Genomic DNA, 18,856 nt, shown 5'->3' with positions numbered 1-18,856 from the left:
ACAAAAATAGTATCTTAATGGAACCTTAATTTTTTTATCTTATGAGTAAACTAAATATTTTTATAGGCTTAAACCCCATTTATATGCCCCTTTCTGTGATCTGTACATTTATCACCTTTACCCATATTTATTGGGTAATGTTTTACTAATCAATTTCTGTATGATTTTTGTATTTAATAGATAGCAGATCTTTCTGGTTCAAATTGCAAATCTTTCCCAGTTTTGTTTGTTAGTTTCAAACCTGTTTTTTTGGGTACTTTTTTTTAGCACTTTGATTTGTGTGTTTGATTGTTTTCTCTTCTGCTTATTTTTGTATTATCTTGATGTTATTTTTCTATCTTTTTCAATAGGCTGTTATTTGTTTTCATTGTTATTTGATTATCAATAGAAGTATTAAATTTTGTTAATTTAAGCTGTATCCTCTATGTACTGTGTTTATTTTTGCTATGTTCTAAAAGTCTGAAATCTCAATTAATATTGCCTTTCAGACCACAGAATTGCTTAGAAAACATTTTGAAATTTCTGTTGACAAAGGTGTTTTAAATTTGTATTTTGTTATAAATTTCTAATTACATGCACTGTAATCAGAAAATATTTTCCATACTACTTCTACTTTTTTGTGTATTATAATACATATGAATATACCACACAAAACTCTTTCAATACATAGATAGATGTTGATAAATAAATAGATATAGATATATAATTAGTTTATCATTTAGTTATTTGTCACTACAAGTGTATTTCCTCAGTTTGACATTTATTTATATTACATGTATCAGTTACTGTAAGCAATAAAACAGTAACATGTTTTCTCATCTATAACCCCCCTTCTACTCTTCTGCTGACAATTTTAGTTACTAATATTAGGCCTTGCATGTTTACCTTTATAATGTGAAATATACCTGTATTTTTATTACTCTATTTAACTCTGTTCTCAGGGATTGGACATTTAGCCTCCTCCATTTCTTCTCTTACCTCATCAAACTAGTTAAGGCACACAACATTTTATTCAATTTTATGTACAGTTAAATAAGCTTTGCAGCTAAATATTGTCAGTATTGATAAGAATCATTTTGTCATAGCTTTCCCAGTCATATACAAACTATATCTTGTCCTTATAGTACTTACTTAAAAAAGAATCATGGCAATGAAATATTCTCAGTTTTTCTACGTTTATGCCTGTTTGTCTTGACATTTTGCTTACCGTAGAGGTCAGTAATTTCCTACTGAAGATTATTCCTCCTTCAGACAATAGCCAGAAACTCTAGACAATTTTTACTTAACACCTGAAGACCCTGGATCATGAGCAAATGTAAGTAAAATTTGGAGGGCAGTCAATACTTTGAAGCAGGAACTAACAAGAAAAGTTTTTTTATGTTTCTACAACTATTCACCTGAGAGCCACAGTCATTTCCTGTACCTGGAGGCTAAAACTGATAGAAAACCTGCATTCTTGCCAGATTTTAGAGCTAGAGGACAGTTTGAAGCAACCACAACAGCTAGAAATAAGGGGATTCACAGAAAGGAGATACTGTGAGTTGACAAGTTTCTAAATCTCTTTTTAAAATGTCTCCAAAAACCTGTCCGATATACTAATACTGACCCAAGCATATGTGAGGCAGATTCAGTTCAACCCAGTTGAAGATAAAATAATTGAATTGAGACATGTTTCCAAGACACTGAGTTTGCTGGTTTTTGTCCAACCAAGCTAAGTGCCCACTAAAACAAAGAAATAGAATTCTTCAAAGGAATATAGCATAATGCAAGTTCTCTATATTCAAGCTAAAATTTAGAGTTAATCAACATGTGAATATAAAAAATCAGTGAAACGTAATCCAGTCTTTAGAGGAAAAAAAAATCAAGCAAGAACCACAAAGAAAAATGATCCCGTTATTAATATTAGCAAGCATAGATATTAAGGCAGCTAATATCATATTATCAATAAAGAAAAACACACTCACATTCAATGAAAAGAAAAGATACTTCACCAGAGAGAAATATTAATACATACTTAAAAAGGAAGCAAAAGGAAATACAGGATTTAAAAAATGAAGCATCTGAAGTAAAGCAGAATGGAGAAGACAGAGGAAGGATTCACTAAACTAAATGATAAGTCGATATAAATCATCTGATCTAAAAAACTGAAAAAATAGAAAAACATAGAGTCAGCAAACTCTGGATCAAATAGGTTAATATATTTTTAAACTTGAGATTTCAGAATTACAGAAGGAATTGAAAGGAAAAAATACATATTTGAAAAAATAGCCAAAAGTTTCCCAGATTTAATAAAAGGCAAATATTTTAGAAATTCAGTAAACCCAGTGACCCCCCAAGCAGGATATTTGCAAGCGAAAGCAGTTCCAGCCTCAGCATAATTAAATTATTGAAAGCATAGATTTGAAGGTCTTGAATGAAATCCAGTTTATCACAAAAAACAGAGGGCACAAGACCATGAAACAGCATATCTAAATTGATGAAAGAAAATAACTCTGAACTTAGAAATCTGTATCCAAAGAAAATAGTCTACAATATAGGCAAAAATAAAGATATTTTTGGTCAAAGAAAATGAATAAAATTGTTGCTGAAAGAATAACATTTCAAAAAAAAAGTTAAAGGCAATTATTTGAGATTAAGGGAAATGAATACTGTATAGAAACTTTGACCTTCAGGAAAAAAAGAAGAGCATCAGAAATGACAAATCTTCAGGTAAATATAAAACATAATTATCCCAGGTGGAAGATAGGGTGGCAATTCCTTAAAGACCTAAAGACAGAAATACCGTTTGACCCAGCAATGCCATTATTAGTTATATACCCAAAGGAATATAAATCTTTATATTATAAAGATGCATATGTAGGTGTGTTCATTGTAGCAATATTCACAATAGTAAAGACATGGAATCAACCTAACTTCTCATCAGTGATAGACTGGATAAAGAAAATGTGTGCACATACACTATGGAATACTACGCACGCATTAAAAAAAACAAAATCATGTCCTTTGAGGGGACATGGATGGAACTAGAGGCCATTATCCTTACATAAACTAACACAAGAACAGAAAATCAAATACCACCTGTTTTCACCTATAAGGGAGAGCTAAATGATGAGAACACATGGACACAAAGAGGGGAACAACACACACTGGGGCCTTTTGGAGGAACAGAGGAGGGAGAGGATCAGGGAAAATAACCAATGAGTACTAGGGTGAATACCTGAGTAATGAAATAATTTGTACAACAAACCCCCATGACACAAGTTCACCTATGTAATAAATCTACATATGTACTGGTGAACTTAAAATAAAAGTTTAAAAATCCCACAATTTTTCCTCTTAATACATTTAAAAATATATATCATTATTTAAACAAAACATATTAATGTTTTGTAAGATGTTTATAGTATATAGATGTAATTCTTCTGAAATCTAAAGCATAAGAAACGAGGTAGGTGATAAATGGATTGAAATCATTGCAATGCTTTATATTGTACTTTTAGCGACACAGTATTCACTCTAAGTCAACTTAATAATTTTAGGACACCCATAGTAATTTCTAGAGAAACTAAATTTCACAGTATTCCTCAAAATTATATTCTTGTATGTTGAAGATTTATATATTTATTAAATTTAGTAGTAATAGAATCAAGTAAACTTTGTAAATGGAGAAACTCTAAATATATATGGTAGGGACTTTTAAAATTTTAAAACAGCAACAAAACTTCAGTTTGCATTTTAGAACTACTTTTCTCTTTGCCTATATGTAGATTGTATCTTCATGTATTTTTTAAATAACTATACCATTATATAATGATAGTTCGTGTACTGATCCTGCAGTTGAGATGTTCTCTTTCACACTGATTTATTGGTGCTTTGATGAATATTGGAATCTTCACTTGGATCTTTATGAATCTTCTCCAGAACAGGCACTTCCAACTGTTTCATTTCCATTTATCCCAAGAACTGATGCAATTTTGGATTTTTTTTTTTTTTCCTATGGAGTCACAGTTGACTTTCATTCTGGGCGCTGATGTACCTTCTATTTTGCGACCATAAAACACTCTCAAGTGCCTTTGCCGAAATACAATTATTTCTACTGGATTTTTTGTTCTTGTTGTTGATCAGCAGTGTAGCTTCAGGTGCATTGTCTGCCCAGACTGAAATCAATGGGCTCTGTCTCTTTGTAGTCTTCCTTCCTTCTCTTCCTTCATAAGGACTTCATCGAGGTATACTCTACGTACCTGCATTTATTTTTACCTCTAGGCTGCCATTTTATTTTATTTTTCAGTATCTATTCTCTTTGTTTCCGTTTTTTTCTTCTGCCCCATCTTTTTTTTTCCCCTGCACTAATTCATTTTGTCCTTAAGTGTGATCATTCTACTTCCACCGCTTTCTAAGAACTGGTAGCTCATATATGTCATCTCCTTATTCTCGTTCTCTCTCTCTCTTTCCTACTCGCTCTCTCTCCCACTAATATTTTAATGGGTAAAAGTTCCATAAAAAAAAATTGCAAAATGTCTCATCATAATTTTTTTCTGTATCAATATTTCTATATTTTCTGTCAGTGTTAATCATCTTTCAGTAAGTTCTGATTTTGCTTATCATCTATATTTAAAATAGCATTTTATCAATGGTTTTTAGTTTCTCTGTATTACTAATCATAATAAATTGCAGTTTCCTGGTTTGACAATTTGCAGGTTTCCTGGGGTGAGCTGGGAAGCTGACTTTCTTCCCCTTTTTATGTAGTCTCAGAGGCCATATGGATGATTCTTTTCTGTTCGTTTATTTGTTTGTTTTGAGAAGAGGTATCACTCTGTCACCCAGGCCGTAGTGCAGTGGCCGAATCGTGGCTCACTGCAGACTCCCCTTCACAGGTTCAAGCAATTCTCCTGCCTCAGTCTCTTAAGTAGCTGGGACTACAGTCGCGCACCTCTACACCTGGCTTTTTTTTTTTTTTTTTTTTTTTTTTGTGGAGACAGAGTTTCACCATGTTGGTCAGACTGGTCTCGAACCCCTGACATCAAGCGATCCACCTGCCTCGGCCTCCCAAAGTGCTTTATAGGCATGAGCCACCACGTCTGGCCTGGATGATTCTTTACACAGCCATGTTGGCAAGATTTCTCTGAATCCAGCTGGCACAGGGTAAAGAACAAGTTATTTGGTTTCTACATCAAATAAGACTCTCATCTGTAGCATGTGAATTTTTGTTGGGGATTTTTGAGGTGTTCTCCTGGTCCTTTTCATGCCCTCCCACACAGCTCATGTTCAAACTCAACTTTGAAAAGATGCACATGTATTTGGGAGTGTGTAAATTTTACCTTTCTCACAGTTTTACTAGAAATGTTGTCCTTTTTTTGCTCATTTTCTTATATTTTTATTCTTGTTATTATTTTAAGAAAGAGGAAAATAGTAACTCATACCTCACTTTTATACTGGAGTTCAATACTATTGTATAGTCATATGTATGATTTTTGTTTTGCTCTTGAAATGAAATTAGAATACCATGTTCACTTCCTTTTTAAAAAATATATCATTTTAGTCTTCTTGCAATCTGGACCACCTCAATAGAAAACTACCTGTTTCATTATAGAGAAAGATTTATGTCATATTTTGAAATAGAATATTGGACTTAATTGGGCATGTTTTTTCAGAGATAGACATTGGCCAAATTATAGAAAAAAAAAAAACAGGAAAACATTTATGAATGAATTAAATCCTCTGGGATATTTTCTTCCAATTTTTGATGAGAGCCAGTAAGAGTTTAAAATGTTCACATTGCATGAGAAAATAGTTTTTGAGTGTTTAATAATGACATAAATTTTTTTTCACTTAGTGTACTAAGATTTTTCTGATAATATACTAAGGATCAAAATAACTCCTAATTTTGAGTTAGTAACCTAAATATGACATTTTATTTAGTTCGCTTAACTCACAAAATAAATAAACCTTGTTTTATGGAGACTGTATGTGTCTTGGAGGTGCATTTGGATACACATTCATAATATTCCAAATATATACTGCTTGTTCACATTTATAGCTGTCTCTTTGTAGAAGAGAGATCCATAATCATCACATTGAGATTTTAAAAGAGAAAGATAAAGAGCAAAACCCAGGAAACCTCACACTGACACATAATTGGAAATAGAATTTGAATGTTTTCCAAACAGACTATTGTAGCTTTTCTTACACACAGCACAGATTTTCATTAGATAGGTTCCCTGGTAATAAAATGTATATTTACTAGGGCTTTGTTTGCAGTGTCCCTATGAGATGATACATCAAGTTCAAAGGCATCAATAAAAGTGACTTTAATATCCAGGAAAATACTGATGCATCTGTTTGTTTTCTAGCAGTGCCAGTGACTCATAAATAAAAAAGTAAGGCAGGCATACCTTGGGCAAAGTGGCTGTAATATCCTTTCTATAGCTCTAATACCAGTAAATCAGATCCTGACTTCAGATTTCTTAAAAATTTTCTCTGCTAGTTCCAGAAAATGTTCAAGTCTAAAACAATAACACCAGCAACAACTTTATTTACCATATAGGTGATCTTTCCAGGTTGAATGCAGTTTATTTTCTAAGAATTATTATAGTATTGAATAATGTAAGAGTTTTAAGATCTTATTATTTAAAAAAATGTTTTCTCCAATTCTCAATTGAAAGAGCCAGCTAGTTAAAAATTCAGTCAAGGAAAACAAAACCTTAAAAACACAGAGATGAATGATATTTGAATTTAATCAGTCACTTATCAAAAAAGTCAGCATTTTTGTATATTTTTCTTTACAAAATTTCTGTTATATTTATAGAGGTGGACCTTATTGCCCCAAGAGCACAAAGCGTTTTTTGGTGATCATGGAGTTGTAAATTGAGTCTGAACTAAATAAAAGAATCTCAACTCTCAAGCTAGAGCTATATTAAGGATATACTATTATATTTCTAAACAAGTGAAACTTATACTTCTCATGTCCATCTCAACTCAAGGCTTCCTAACTATGCCCAAAAGAGCTTGCTGCTATAAGTTCTAGGAGAAACTTACCCACTTCATTAGTTTTACAGAAATTTCTCCCCACCCCATCTAGTACCCATACTTATGTCCCTCCATCCAAGTAGAATATTTCTCAGCTATCTTCTTAAGTTTGCATGACCTTTGAAACTTTCTCCCTTTTAATTGCAACTCACTTTTACTCTTTGTCTCTAAAAAATCAGATAAAAAATAACTTTCTGTTAGTCATTATTTTATTAACTTTCCAGGAAAAATGAATAAACTGCCTCAAAACATATGTCCTTAATTTAAAAAAAAAACTTTCCATGACTGCATTTGTTAATAACACAGCATATAAAAAGAGAAATTTGTTTTCCAAATGGTGTAATTTAGCTTTCTGTACCATTTTGTCTCTTTTTATGCTGTTCATAGTGAGATGTACTTCTCTACTTTTTTGTTGTTCTTGTCAGTATTTCTTTCTCTACGGAGTAAAAGATTCAATATGAATTTATAGTTTAATGTGAAAATTATTTCCTTGTTTCCCATCTTCCAAAGATATTTTTAATTAGATGCTTTAGTGCTTGCTAGTGAAGTGGCAGCTATCTTACAGCACTTGGGGGTCAAGATGCTTTCACAGTAATCATGAAATCAAAACCCACAAAAGCTGCATCATCTGCCTGCATAGTAGGACCCTTTTCTTACCACTGTTCCAGTAGTCATGCATTACTCCCTGCAAAAGTCTTGAAAATCATCATGAATAAAAACATTGTAATAGTGAATATCAGCATTAGTGTAAGATAAATTATGTTGGCATCAAATACTTAGTTTCAAATTTCTCTCGACATTTATTGTAAGGCAGTGCCTTATGTTTAATAGTATCTTTTGTTTCATTTGTAACAACATGTGATATGATACAAGCAGGAATATTGGGTTAGAGAGGAGAAGCTAGTTACTGAATTATAAATTCCATAATTTGATCTGTCTGGTTCTCTTTCTTGGTGTACAATGAAGGAACATTAAAAATTTCCTTTCACCCTCTGGATCTGAGTGTTCCATTTCATCACATTATTGGCAGGCTTTTCAATGTTTTAAAACACTGAATCTTTAGGAGCACTGTATCTAAACAGAAAAATCAAAAAACACTGAATCTTCATCTATTTCTGTTCAAAAAATTTGTGTCACCAAATGTCCTTTTTCTCGGAAGCTTAATATAAAGACATCAATATGTACAGTTGTCACCTGGTAACTTTCATATTTTTTATGTACAAAATCAAAGTGATTTATCTGTAGGCACATTTCAGAAAGCAGCTATAGAAGATGAATCTACCCACATAGACATTTTAAAAAATACAAACCTTCCATTGTTAGGTTTTCAACAAAGAGATAGATTATAAATCTACCATTGGATTTAAGCTTTTTCAATATTCAGACATCAAATTTGAAATTATACGATGTTTTACAGTGATAAAGGTCTAGGGCATTTAGTAAAGATTTATAACAGATAATTTTAAACCTCTATCTTTTAATATTTAATTGAATTGACTATTCTGGGAATTCATCTCCATCCATATTTACCTAACTATGTCAGTTTCTAATGTAGAATAGTCTTGAAATAATAATACCAAAAATTTAATTTGTTGTTAAAATGTGTCACATACATTTCTCATTTGATCTTCAGTTCCATACAGTCTGAATGTAGATATCATTATTCCTATTTCACAAACAGAGAAACACACTCAGAAAAGCAATATAAATTGCTAATGTCTTATAATTAGAAAAAAGCAACATCACATTTTGGCTCAGGTCTATTTGACGTTGTAAGTTCTAATATTTCTTTAATCATTCAGTAAAAACACAAATATTGGTTAGTTAATGTGCACGTCTTAATAATGCATATGAAATCAATTACTCATTTTGTTGCTCATATAATACTTGAAATAAAACCTAAAATTGTTACTATGTTCTACAAGATCCTACCAGTCTTTTTTAGTGTAATCTATCCTCACTCTTCTTGCTCTCTACATTTAAAACACACATTTATCTTCTTGTAGTTTCTTAATATTCTCTGTTCTTTGCTCTTTGACAGACTGTTTCCTAGAAGTAGAACAGCTTTTTCTTTCTCACTCACTCTTAGCCTAGTTATTTCTTACTCATTATTCAATTTTTACTCAAACAACTCTCCGCCTAAAATATCTCTGTCTCAGATTATATCATCTGATGTACATATGATTGCAATGGAAAGTTTCCTCTGCAAGTTTCACAGGTGATAATTATATACTTATTACTGTAATTATCCTTTTGAATTTTGTTTGTTACTTAACTGTCATTTCCTTGTGAGCATAACATGAGTCATATTATCCTTTCTATAGCTTTAATACCAGTAAATCAGTTCCTGACTTCAGATTTCTTAAAAATTTTCTCTGCTAGCTCCAGAAAATGTTCAAGTCTAAAACAGTAACACCAACAACAACTTTATTTACCATATAGGTGATCTTTCCAGGTTGAACTCAGTTTATTTTCTAAGAATTATTATAATATTGAATAATGTAAGAGTTTTAAGATCTTATTATTTAAAAAAAAGTTTTCTCCAATTCTCAATTGAAAGAGCCAGCCAGTTAAAAATTCAATCAAGGAAAACAAAGCCTTAAAAACACAGAGATGAATGATATTTGAATTAAATAATTGTATCCTAAATGCATAGCATTGTTTCTCACACATAGTAGATAATCAATTATTGATAAGAGAGTGAATGCATGAATAAATAAATACCTCAAATTCCAATTGTTTTTAGGGACACTCCCCTTCACATGGACTAGTAGTAATATTAGTCTTTTCAGGGAATTTACTTTCAAAATATTGTTTAAAATCCCTAGAGGACTTAGGTATGGCCAGAGATTGAGAGAAACTGTGAGGCTGGACTCTTAAATGTCTGGCTTCAACAATACTTGAAAGAAAAATATATCAATGCTATTTGTTTGAACTTTCACCGGACATCCACCCCTACATTCTCAGTTCTACCTGTGGAAATGATTTTGTGCCATTAATACTTGTGTATCTGCTAGAATAAGGAAATAGGCACCTATCTATCTATGAAAATAATTAATTTTCTTTGAAAATTTATCAATATACTTCAAAGGAAAAAAAAAAGAATTCCTCTCTCTGTGTTATTCTCTGCGAGTAGCCAACAAAATGAAACCTCAAATATGATGCTTCATGATAAATAAACTTTGAAGAATGTAAAGCTATTGCATCATGAGGTGAGTGCAGGGAACATTCAGAGACCAAGAAAAGAGCTTTGGGAATTTAAAATATGATAACAAAGGGTTGGAAGATAAAAATAGAGGGAATAGCCCAGGAAATAGAATGAAATAACAAAAAGGTGTAAAATTGGCTAGAAAATATTTTTGGCTTAATAATTATGAATAAATTAAAGTGGTGCAACAGATTAAAACAGGTACAAAGAATTGAGAAAACAGAAAGGATAATATAAATTAGCAGGAAAGACATTAGTCTCCACCTTTAAAGAACCCATATGGTGCTTAGAACTATAAAATATAAAATTATATTTTTGTAAACATTATTAACACCCAAGATAAAGAGATGACCAAGATTATAAAAGCTTTCAAACAAAAGCAAACAAACCAAAAATTGGTTATAAACAAAGAATTAAAAATGACAATAGGGTCAGACTTAAGAGCAAGACCAAAAGGTAGACACAAGGGAGCACAGCCTTCAAAATTCTGAATGAAGCAGTTAACAGAGCATCAATTTAAATCTAGCCAAACTCAAATAAATACAAAGTTGCAAGAACATGTTCAGATATTTAAACTATATAAAGAAAAAAACTGTTCTAAAGAGGCTACTGAAAAAGAGGGTAGGCTTTAATCAAAATGAGAATGAAAAATAAATAAATAAATAAACCAGAAGAACACATGGACTCCAGGAAACAAGGTGTCTAACCAAAAAGAAGACAGAGAAAGTCTTTAGAATAATGGCAAAGACAAAAAAGAAATCTCAGGATGACCATTATATGTCCTGACTACAAAGCAAACAATCTAGACTGGATGGAGGGTTATAGGAAGTATACCTCCAGAAAGAAAATGACATGGTTAATTTGTGCTGTTTTTTTAAAAACATAACAACACAAATTGAGAGGTGATTCAGATTTCTGGTGGAGTACTGAGACAAATTTGTGATATAAACATAGAATAATAAATTTAAAAAACAGAAAGTAGTTATTAACTACAACACAAAATAAAAAAATTGTTCATATTGCACTAGAGATTTTAATTTCAGAAATTATTGACATCGTCACATAAGAGAAGCTCCGAATATTGATATAACCAAAAAGTGAAATAATTATACTGGGGGGATGGGTAAGAAAGAGTGATCATTGAAAGGTAAGTTATTGTATAATAGAGCTAAATCTTCAACTGAGAAATCTCAATACAGAAATCTAATACAGATAATTAAATAGGCTGGTGAACAAGATGAAATATGTGGTCAATGAGGAAAACTGTGAAGTCATGGGTCAGGAGAACACTTTTTCTTTGTGAGCTTTGTAGATCTATTTAGCATTTCAGTCTCTATCCTTAGGGTACTATAATACAAATTATAAATTAATCAATATATATTTTTGAAAATCTACCATCAACTCACAGATGTGTTTCTTCCTTCTCCTTTAAATATCCAATGGCCTTTTTCTTATAATAATGTAAGAAAATATTTTTTATAGAATTATGAAAGCAATCAATCAATAAATGTAGAAAAGAAAGAAAATGGAGCTCAGACTATTCTCCTTTTTTTTTTTTCTTTTTTTTTTTTAGGAAAACACTGACCTAGAATATTTGTTAAACTTTATTTTTTGGAACTGTTTCAGATTTACAAAAAAAAAAAAAAGAGTAAACAGGTGAATGGAAATTACAGAGTTCCCATATATGTCCCTTACCTGAATTTGTCTTGCCTTATCACTGACATCTTGCATTACATTTGTTATAATGAATGAAGTAATATTGATACAATATTAACTAAAGTCCATAGTTTACATAAGTTTCCCTCTTTGTGTTTTACATTCTATGGGTTTTGATCAATGTGTAATGTCATGTATTCACCATTTAGTATCTTACAGAATAGTCTGTCAATCTAAAAATCCCCTGTCAATCGCCTATCAATTCCCTCCTCTCTTCCCTCTCAATCCCCTAGAATGGATTAATCTTTCTACCAACTCTATTTTTTGCCTTTTCCAGAATGGCATGTAGTCTGAATAATACAGTAACTTTTCAGACTGGTTTATTTCGCTCAGTAAGATTCCTCCATGTCTTTCAATGGCTTCATAGTTCATTGCTTATTATTGATGAATAATACTATACTCCATTGTACAGATATAAAATTTTGTTTATTCATTCACCTATTGAAGGACATCTTGGTTGCTTCTGTTTTCAGAAGTTATGAAAAAAGCTTTTTTCTTCCAAGAAAATTTTTTTATTTTTCTTGAGATTTTCTACATCAATAATCCTGTCTTCCATCAACAAAGATTTATTTTTCCCTTCTATTCTGTATACTTCTATTTTTTAAATTTTATTATTGTCTTGGTTCATTAGCTACAACTTCCAGCACTTTGTTGAAGAGGAGATGTGAGGGGGACATCCTTCTTTTGTTTGCTTTCTTGGGGGGAAAGCATTTTGTTTCTTCTTTCTTATTTTTTGTTTAGTTTATATTTTTTTGTAGATGTTCTTTACCATGTTGATGAAGTTTCCCTCTATTTTGAATTTGCAGTTTTTACCATGAATGTTAAATTTAGTCAAATGCTTTTTCTACATCTATATATGATCATATAATTATTATTCTGTATCCTGCTGGATATAATGGATTACATTAATCGATTTTTAAATATTGAACCAGATACATGAAACAAATCCCACTAGGTCTTGGTGTATAATTCTTTTCTATATACTGCTGAATTTGGTCTGCTAATGTTTTGTTGATGATTTTCATATGTATGCTTATGAAAGATACTGGTCTATAGTTTTCCTTTATTACAATGACATTACCTGGTTTGGTAGTGGGGTGATGGTGGCTTTGTAGAAAGAATGTTACGCTGAATGTTTGTTTCCCTCAAAATTCATATATTGAAGCCTTAACTTGTGTGATGAAATTATGAGGTGGAGCTTTGGAAGGTAATTAGGTTTAGATGAGGTTAATTAGTGCCATTATAAGAAGGGAAAGAGACACCAGAGCTACCACTCTTTATTATGTGAGGATAAAGTAAGAAGGCAGCCATCTTCTTGGCAATAATCAGGTCTTCACCCGAACCTGACCGTGCTGGCACCCTAATCTCAGACTACCCAGCCTCCACAACTGTAGGAAATAAATGTCTGTTGTTTGAGTTGCCCAATCTCAGGTATTTTGCTGTAACAGCTCAAGCTAACTGACAAAGAGTTAAGATGTGTTCCCTCTGATTGTATTTTCTGAAAAATGTGGTAGAGAATTGTTATCAATTCTTCCTTAATATTTGGTAGAATTTACCAGTGAAACAGTCTGAACCTGTTATTTCCTATTTGGAATGTTATTAATTATTGGTTCAAATTCTATAGGATATGGAGGCCAATTTAGATTTTATTTTTCTATTTGTGTGAGTTTTGGCAGTCTGCGTCCATTGGTAATGAACCTTTTTTATTTGCTATATTAGCAATTTTTATCTTTTTTCTTTTGTTGTTGGTTAACATGGCAAGATGTTTATCAACTTTATTGATCTTTTCCAAGAGCCAGCTTTTTAAGGGTATTTTTCTATTGATTTTCTGTTTATAATTTTAATATTTTCTCCTCTAATTTTAACATTTCACTTTTTTGTTTTCTTTAGGCTTTCATTGCTTTTTTTTTCCTCTCAGTTTCTGAGGTGGAAGCTTGGATTATTAATTTTATAACTTTCTTCCTTTCTAATATACGCATTCAAGGCTATCAGTTTCTGTGTCTGCACTGTTTTCACTGAATCGCATACGTTTTGATAAATTGTATTCTTATTTGTATTTAGTTCAAAGTTTTTGAAATTTATTTTGAGACCTCTTCTTTGATCTATGTGTTATTTCCAAGTGGATGTTTAATCTTCAAATGTTTTGGAATTAGCTAGGTCTCTTTCCATAATTAATTTATTTTCAAATTCTATTGTTGCCTGAAAGCATGCTTTATGTAATTTCTCTTCTATTAAATTTGTTAAGGTGTATTTTGTGACTCATTATCTGGTTTGTCTTTGTGAATGTTCCATGTAAGTTTGAGAGGAATATGTGAATATATGTATACGTTCACATACATATATGGTGAACATATACATATGTTCACATACCAACATGAATATATGTATAGATAGTCTCCATTATCACAATTTGAAATCACATTTAACCATGTAGCTTTTATTTTATTTATACTGATAAGCCTAATACAAACAAAAGAAACACACATTTTATTAGGAACCAGATTGAATAACCAGTTTTTTTTCCAAATGTCAGAGGGAGATCATGCTTTTTTGCATTAAAACTGATTTTTCTAGAGCAGAGACTGTCAAATACACTGTGCATCTACTTTCAGTTCATCTCTTAGCAGGATAATAATAGTATTTTTTTTCTTTTAAAAAAATTTTAAAGCAAAATTAACTACATGTAGTATTTTTCTGAATAATACAAAACAGGGAAATTATGCATGTGGCTAATTGTGACAGATGTGTTTATATAAATACAACCCAAACTCAGCTTTATAAAATCATGTCTTTCTATTAAAATGGATTGCATCAGAGAAGAAAAATGAAATATCTAAATCCATCTCTTTCCTCATGATTAGCGAACCCAGCCCCAGTCTCTCTTGAAACACCACCTGCTCTCTCAAGCACATTCATAGATAAGGCTTATCAAGATTGAAGGGAATTATATAGAAGCAAAAAGAAACAACAATAAAAGTAGCTTAATGAAATTCTATGACAAACTGGAAAAAAAGACCACATCATCTTTTAAAATAAAATCTGAGCTCCCATACACAAATCCAATAGCTTGCCGAAAAACACTTAGTTCTCTTCAACATATAGCAATTCCATAGTTGCTGATGTAAACACAACTTTGCCAGAAAGTTGCAATTATGAGAAAATTAAAAATTGCCTTACATATTATAACTAATTTTATATAAACAAATAAGTGACTGACAAAGGTAAAATATAAATTACATGATTGAAAAGTTTGTTATGTTGATCTATTGATGTAAGTTACAATTTGCAATATTGCATTTTCTTTCCTGGTGAATAAAACTCAAAATGGTTTCTTCCACCTTGGCTTTATGAGTTTACTGCTTTATGAGTTTCTTTATATCCTTCCCATTTGTAAATTACATTCGGACTTTGTTAGGTTAGCATAAATATGTGACAAGCTGTAATGACATGTTTAATTTCTGAACACATAAGCATTAAACTATTATTATTCATCTCTATTACCTATATTGTGTCCAATCCTGCACTCAAAACTGCTCTGTGGAGTAAGCAATGAAATGTCACCCCAAGTGATCAAAAGGTGCTTTATCGATCAGTGTAGGAATTCCCATTCACTTTTTTCTCAGCTTTTGTGATGGTGGAAGGCAGTGTTGGGATAAAGCTTTGGTAGCCTGAGTTCCAAAGCCATAACAACGAGTAACATCCTGTGCTAACCCACAATGGACATGTGATGTGAGCAAAAAATACACCATACTGCTTTGAGCTACCGAGAGTTTCCAGGTTCTGTTTTGTTTTGAGCCATTGGTATCCTGAGTTTTTCTAATTGATATGAAAACTGAGCCTCCCATAGAAATACTTTATGTTTAAATTGTATTTATTAATTAATTTTTAGTGACAGGGTCTTGCTCTGTCACTAGGTCTGGAGTGCAGTGGCATGATTGTAGCTCACTGTAGCCTCAACCTACAGAGCTCAAGCAATCCTCTCACCTCAGCCTGCCCAGTAGCTGGGACTATTGGTGTGCACAACCATGCTCAGCTAATTTTTTATTTTATATTTGTTTTTCGTTGGTGGTGGAGTTTTTTTATTTTATTTTTCATAGAGATGAGATTTTACCATGTCGCTTAGGCTGGTCTCAAACTCCTGAGCTCAAGGAATCTGCCCACGTCAGCCTCCCTAAGTGCTGGGATTACCCATAGGAGCTACCATGCCAGGCCAAGTTGTTCTTTATTTACTCAGAATGTTCTTGCTGTAGATATCAACAATGCTTATTCTCTAATCTCAGTTAGCTGCTCTAATGCACCTTTCCAAGGGGGTCTTCTTTTACCACTCTACTAAGTATACGTCCCCTTTTCAGACTTGAACTATCTCATTATTTAACCTGATTTGTTACCTGCTTGTGAGTTTCTCACCCACACTGTGCTGTGAAGTCCACAAAAGAAGAGATTTTCCCATTTTATCATTGTGCTGCTGGTCCCCAGAACAGTTTCTGACATACAGTTGGTGTGTTTATGCACACATACACACATTATTAAATGAATAAAGATTGTGTTGAAACATATAGGATATGATGAAAGCATGAATATACTGGTTCCCATGAATGGGCTGTATTGACAGTTGAGCAGTTAGCACTCGTGCTCTGAGTTAGCACTCTTCCTGGTAAAGAAGATGCCTGAAGTGCTAGATTTAGAGGTAAGCTTAGTTAAAAAAAAATTTTTAAAGGCAAATTACTGCTAAGGTTTAAGTAATGGGAACGTATAGAACAGCAGTGATCATACAGGAAGAGATGAAGACTTGTTTTTTTAATAGAAAAGTTTGTGAAAGATGTTCTTTAGGTGGGCAAGTCAATTATGAAGATATATCACATTGAATCCAACACTAACCCTGTATAAGTGAGAAGAAAAATCTATGTTTGTCATGTGAGTAGGAATTATGATTCAACAACAAAAACAAATGAAAGAAAAATAAAGCAAGAAACACCCAGAAAATAAATGTTAAATGTAAAGGTTAAGAGTCTGGAGTCTGCAAGTCTTAGCTGACTACAGGACTAAAATAGGAGACCAGAACAGAAAGACAAATATCATGACAAGGAGAATGTTCTCAACATGGGACCAAAGCACAGAATCTCTGTAGCAAACCTCAACACTGATCATTAAAAGCACCAGATAACTGAGTTCTTCTTCCAAAGGAAACTGATTTAGTTTCTGTTGTAGCAAACCTCAACCCTGATCATTAAAAGCACCGGATAACTGAGTTCTTCATCCAAAGGAAACTGATTTAGTTTCTGTTGTAGTAAACCTCAACACTGATCATTAGAAGCACTGGATAACTGAGTTCTTCATCCAAAGGAAACTGATTTAGTTTCTGTTGTTGCAAACCCCAACACTGATCATTAAAAGAACCGGATAACTGAGTTCTTCATCCAAAGGAAACTGATTTAGTTTCTGTTGTTGTTAGGAATTTGGCCTTAGTTTTCTAGAGGCCAGAGGTGAAAAGAAGTTCAGTGAAAAAAATAGCTCAAGAACTCTAGTGAAGAACAGATTTAGGCAATTAGTAACTTATATGGCATTAATTTTCTTCACATTACAAAATTATTTCTGAAGCCTGCATTGAATTTTATAAATAAAACTTTAATTATGTTTACATTAACATGTCTTTGTAGCTTCTAGAGTATAAAGAAAGACTTACATATAAAGAAGATAATTAATCATGTGAAGAAATCTAATATAAAATATAATTATAAGGTGAATCATTGTCACCTACTCCTTAATTAACTGCTTTTATGTTCATTTTGACAGAAAATTCCTTTTCATTTCTGTTTTACCATAAAAATACTTAGAGAAAATCATGATCTATATAGTCTACAGTATTTGTAGATGGATATTCATAACATTTAAGAGACTACGCAACTATTCATATGATAAGACTTCCAGGAAACTCATTTTGATATTCTAACTTTTAAATGGATATGTAAGATAAGTAAACCCCATTTATGTAAGATAAGTAAATCCTTAAATAGAAAAGAAAATTTATAACTGTTTATAAGGGGCTGACAGTTAATTATTAGAGCTGTTGTGAATAATATTTATTTGTAAATAGGTTAGTTTAAACTTAGTGTCATTATGATATCCTATGTATAACTGTTTAGTATAGCTAATATCACAAAAATGTTGTTTTAAAGACTTACTACAATAATAAATGTGCATACTTCTACCTTCACATAACCAAACCCAGAAGACATGTATCTATTCTAAAAGAATTCTGTAATAAAACTCATGATTAGATAATAGCATTATTAATTTAAAATTGTTATTTATTGGTCTACCAATGGACATAATGAGATACTCATTTGCTGCAATGCAAGCTGTATTTTATTTTTCATTGCAGTAATTTTCTGGATGTCACAAAATAAGGAGTTAATTTTTAATATTAATGGCCATTAAAATAAGAAGATATGGCAGTATCATAGGAAAGGAAATTAATAAAATTCTTTTTCCAATAAAATCCTAAAATATGTGTTTTGTTTATTAAAAATATAGCAAATTATTATTACTTTTGAATATCAGGCTGACTATAAACATTTTCCTGTACAAGTCATTTAAGTCTAAAAATGTATAGTGTAATATAACATTTAAAGGACTATCTCTAAATCTTCTTTTAAAATCCCATTTATTAATGTAATAATTTATTGTTATTTATCTATCTTTGTTTCAATTTAGCATATATAGATGTTAAACATGCACACACACACACACACACACACACACACACTTGGCCTGTATTTTAGGCACTTTTTTAATGTTATGGCTGTCTTTGAAAGTCAAGTGACTTTGGCTTTTGGATTTTAAAGGCATTCTACATCTGATTTCCATTGGATATTTTATCTTTTAAAGTGCCCATTATTTGGTTTT

This window comes from Pongo abelii, chromosome 22 (assembly GCF_028885655.2).
Source record: "Pongo abelii isolate AG06213 chromosome 22, NHGRI_mPonAbe1-v2.0_pri, whole genome shotgun sequence".
NCBI lineage: Eukaryota > Metazoa > Chordata > Mammalia > Primates > Hominidae > Pongo > Pongo abelii.
The sequence above is the reverse complement of the archived record's forward strand: the minus strand, read 5'-3'. Positions refer to the sequence as shown.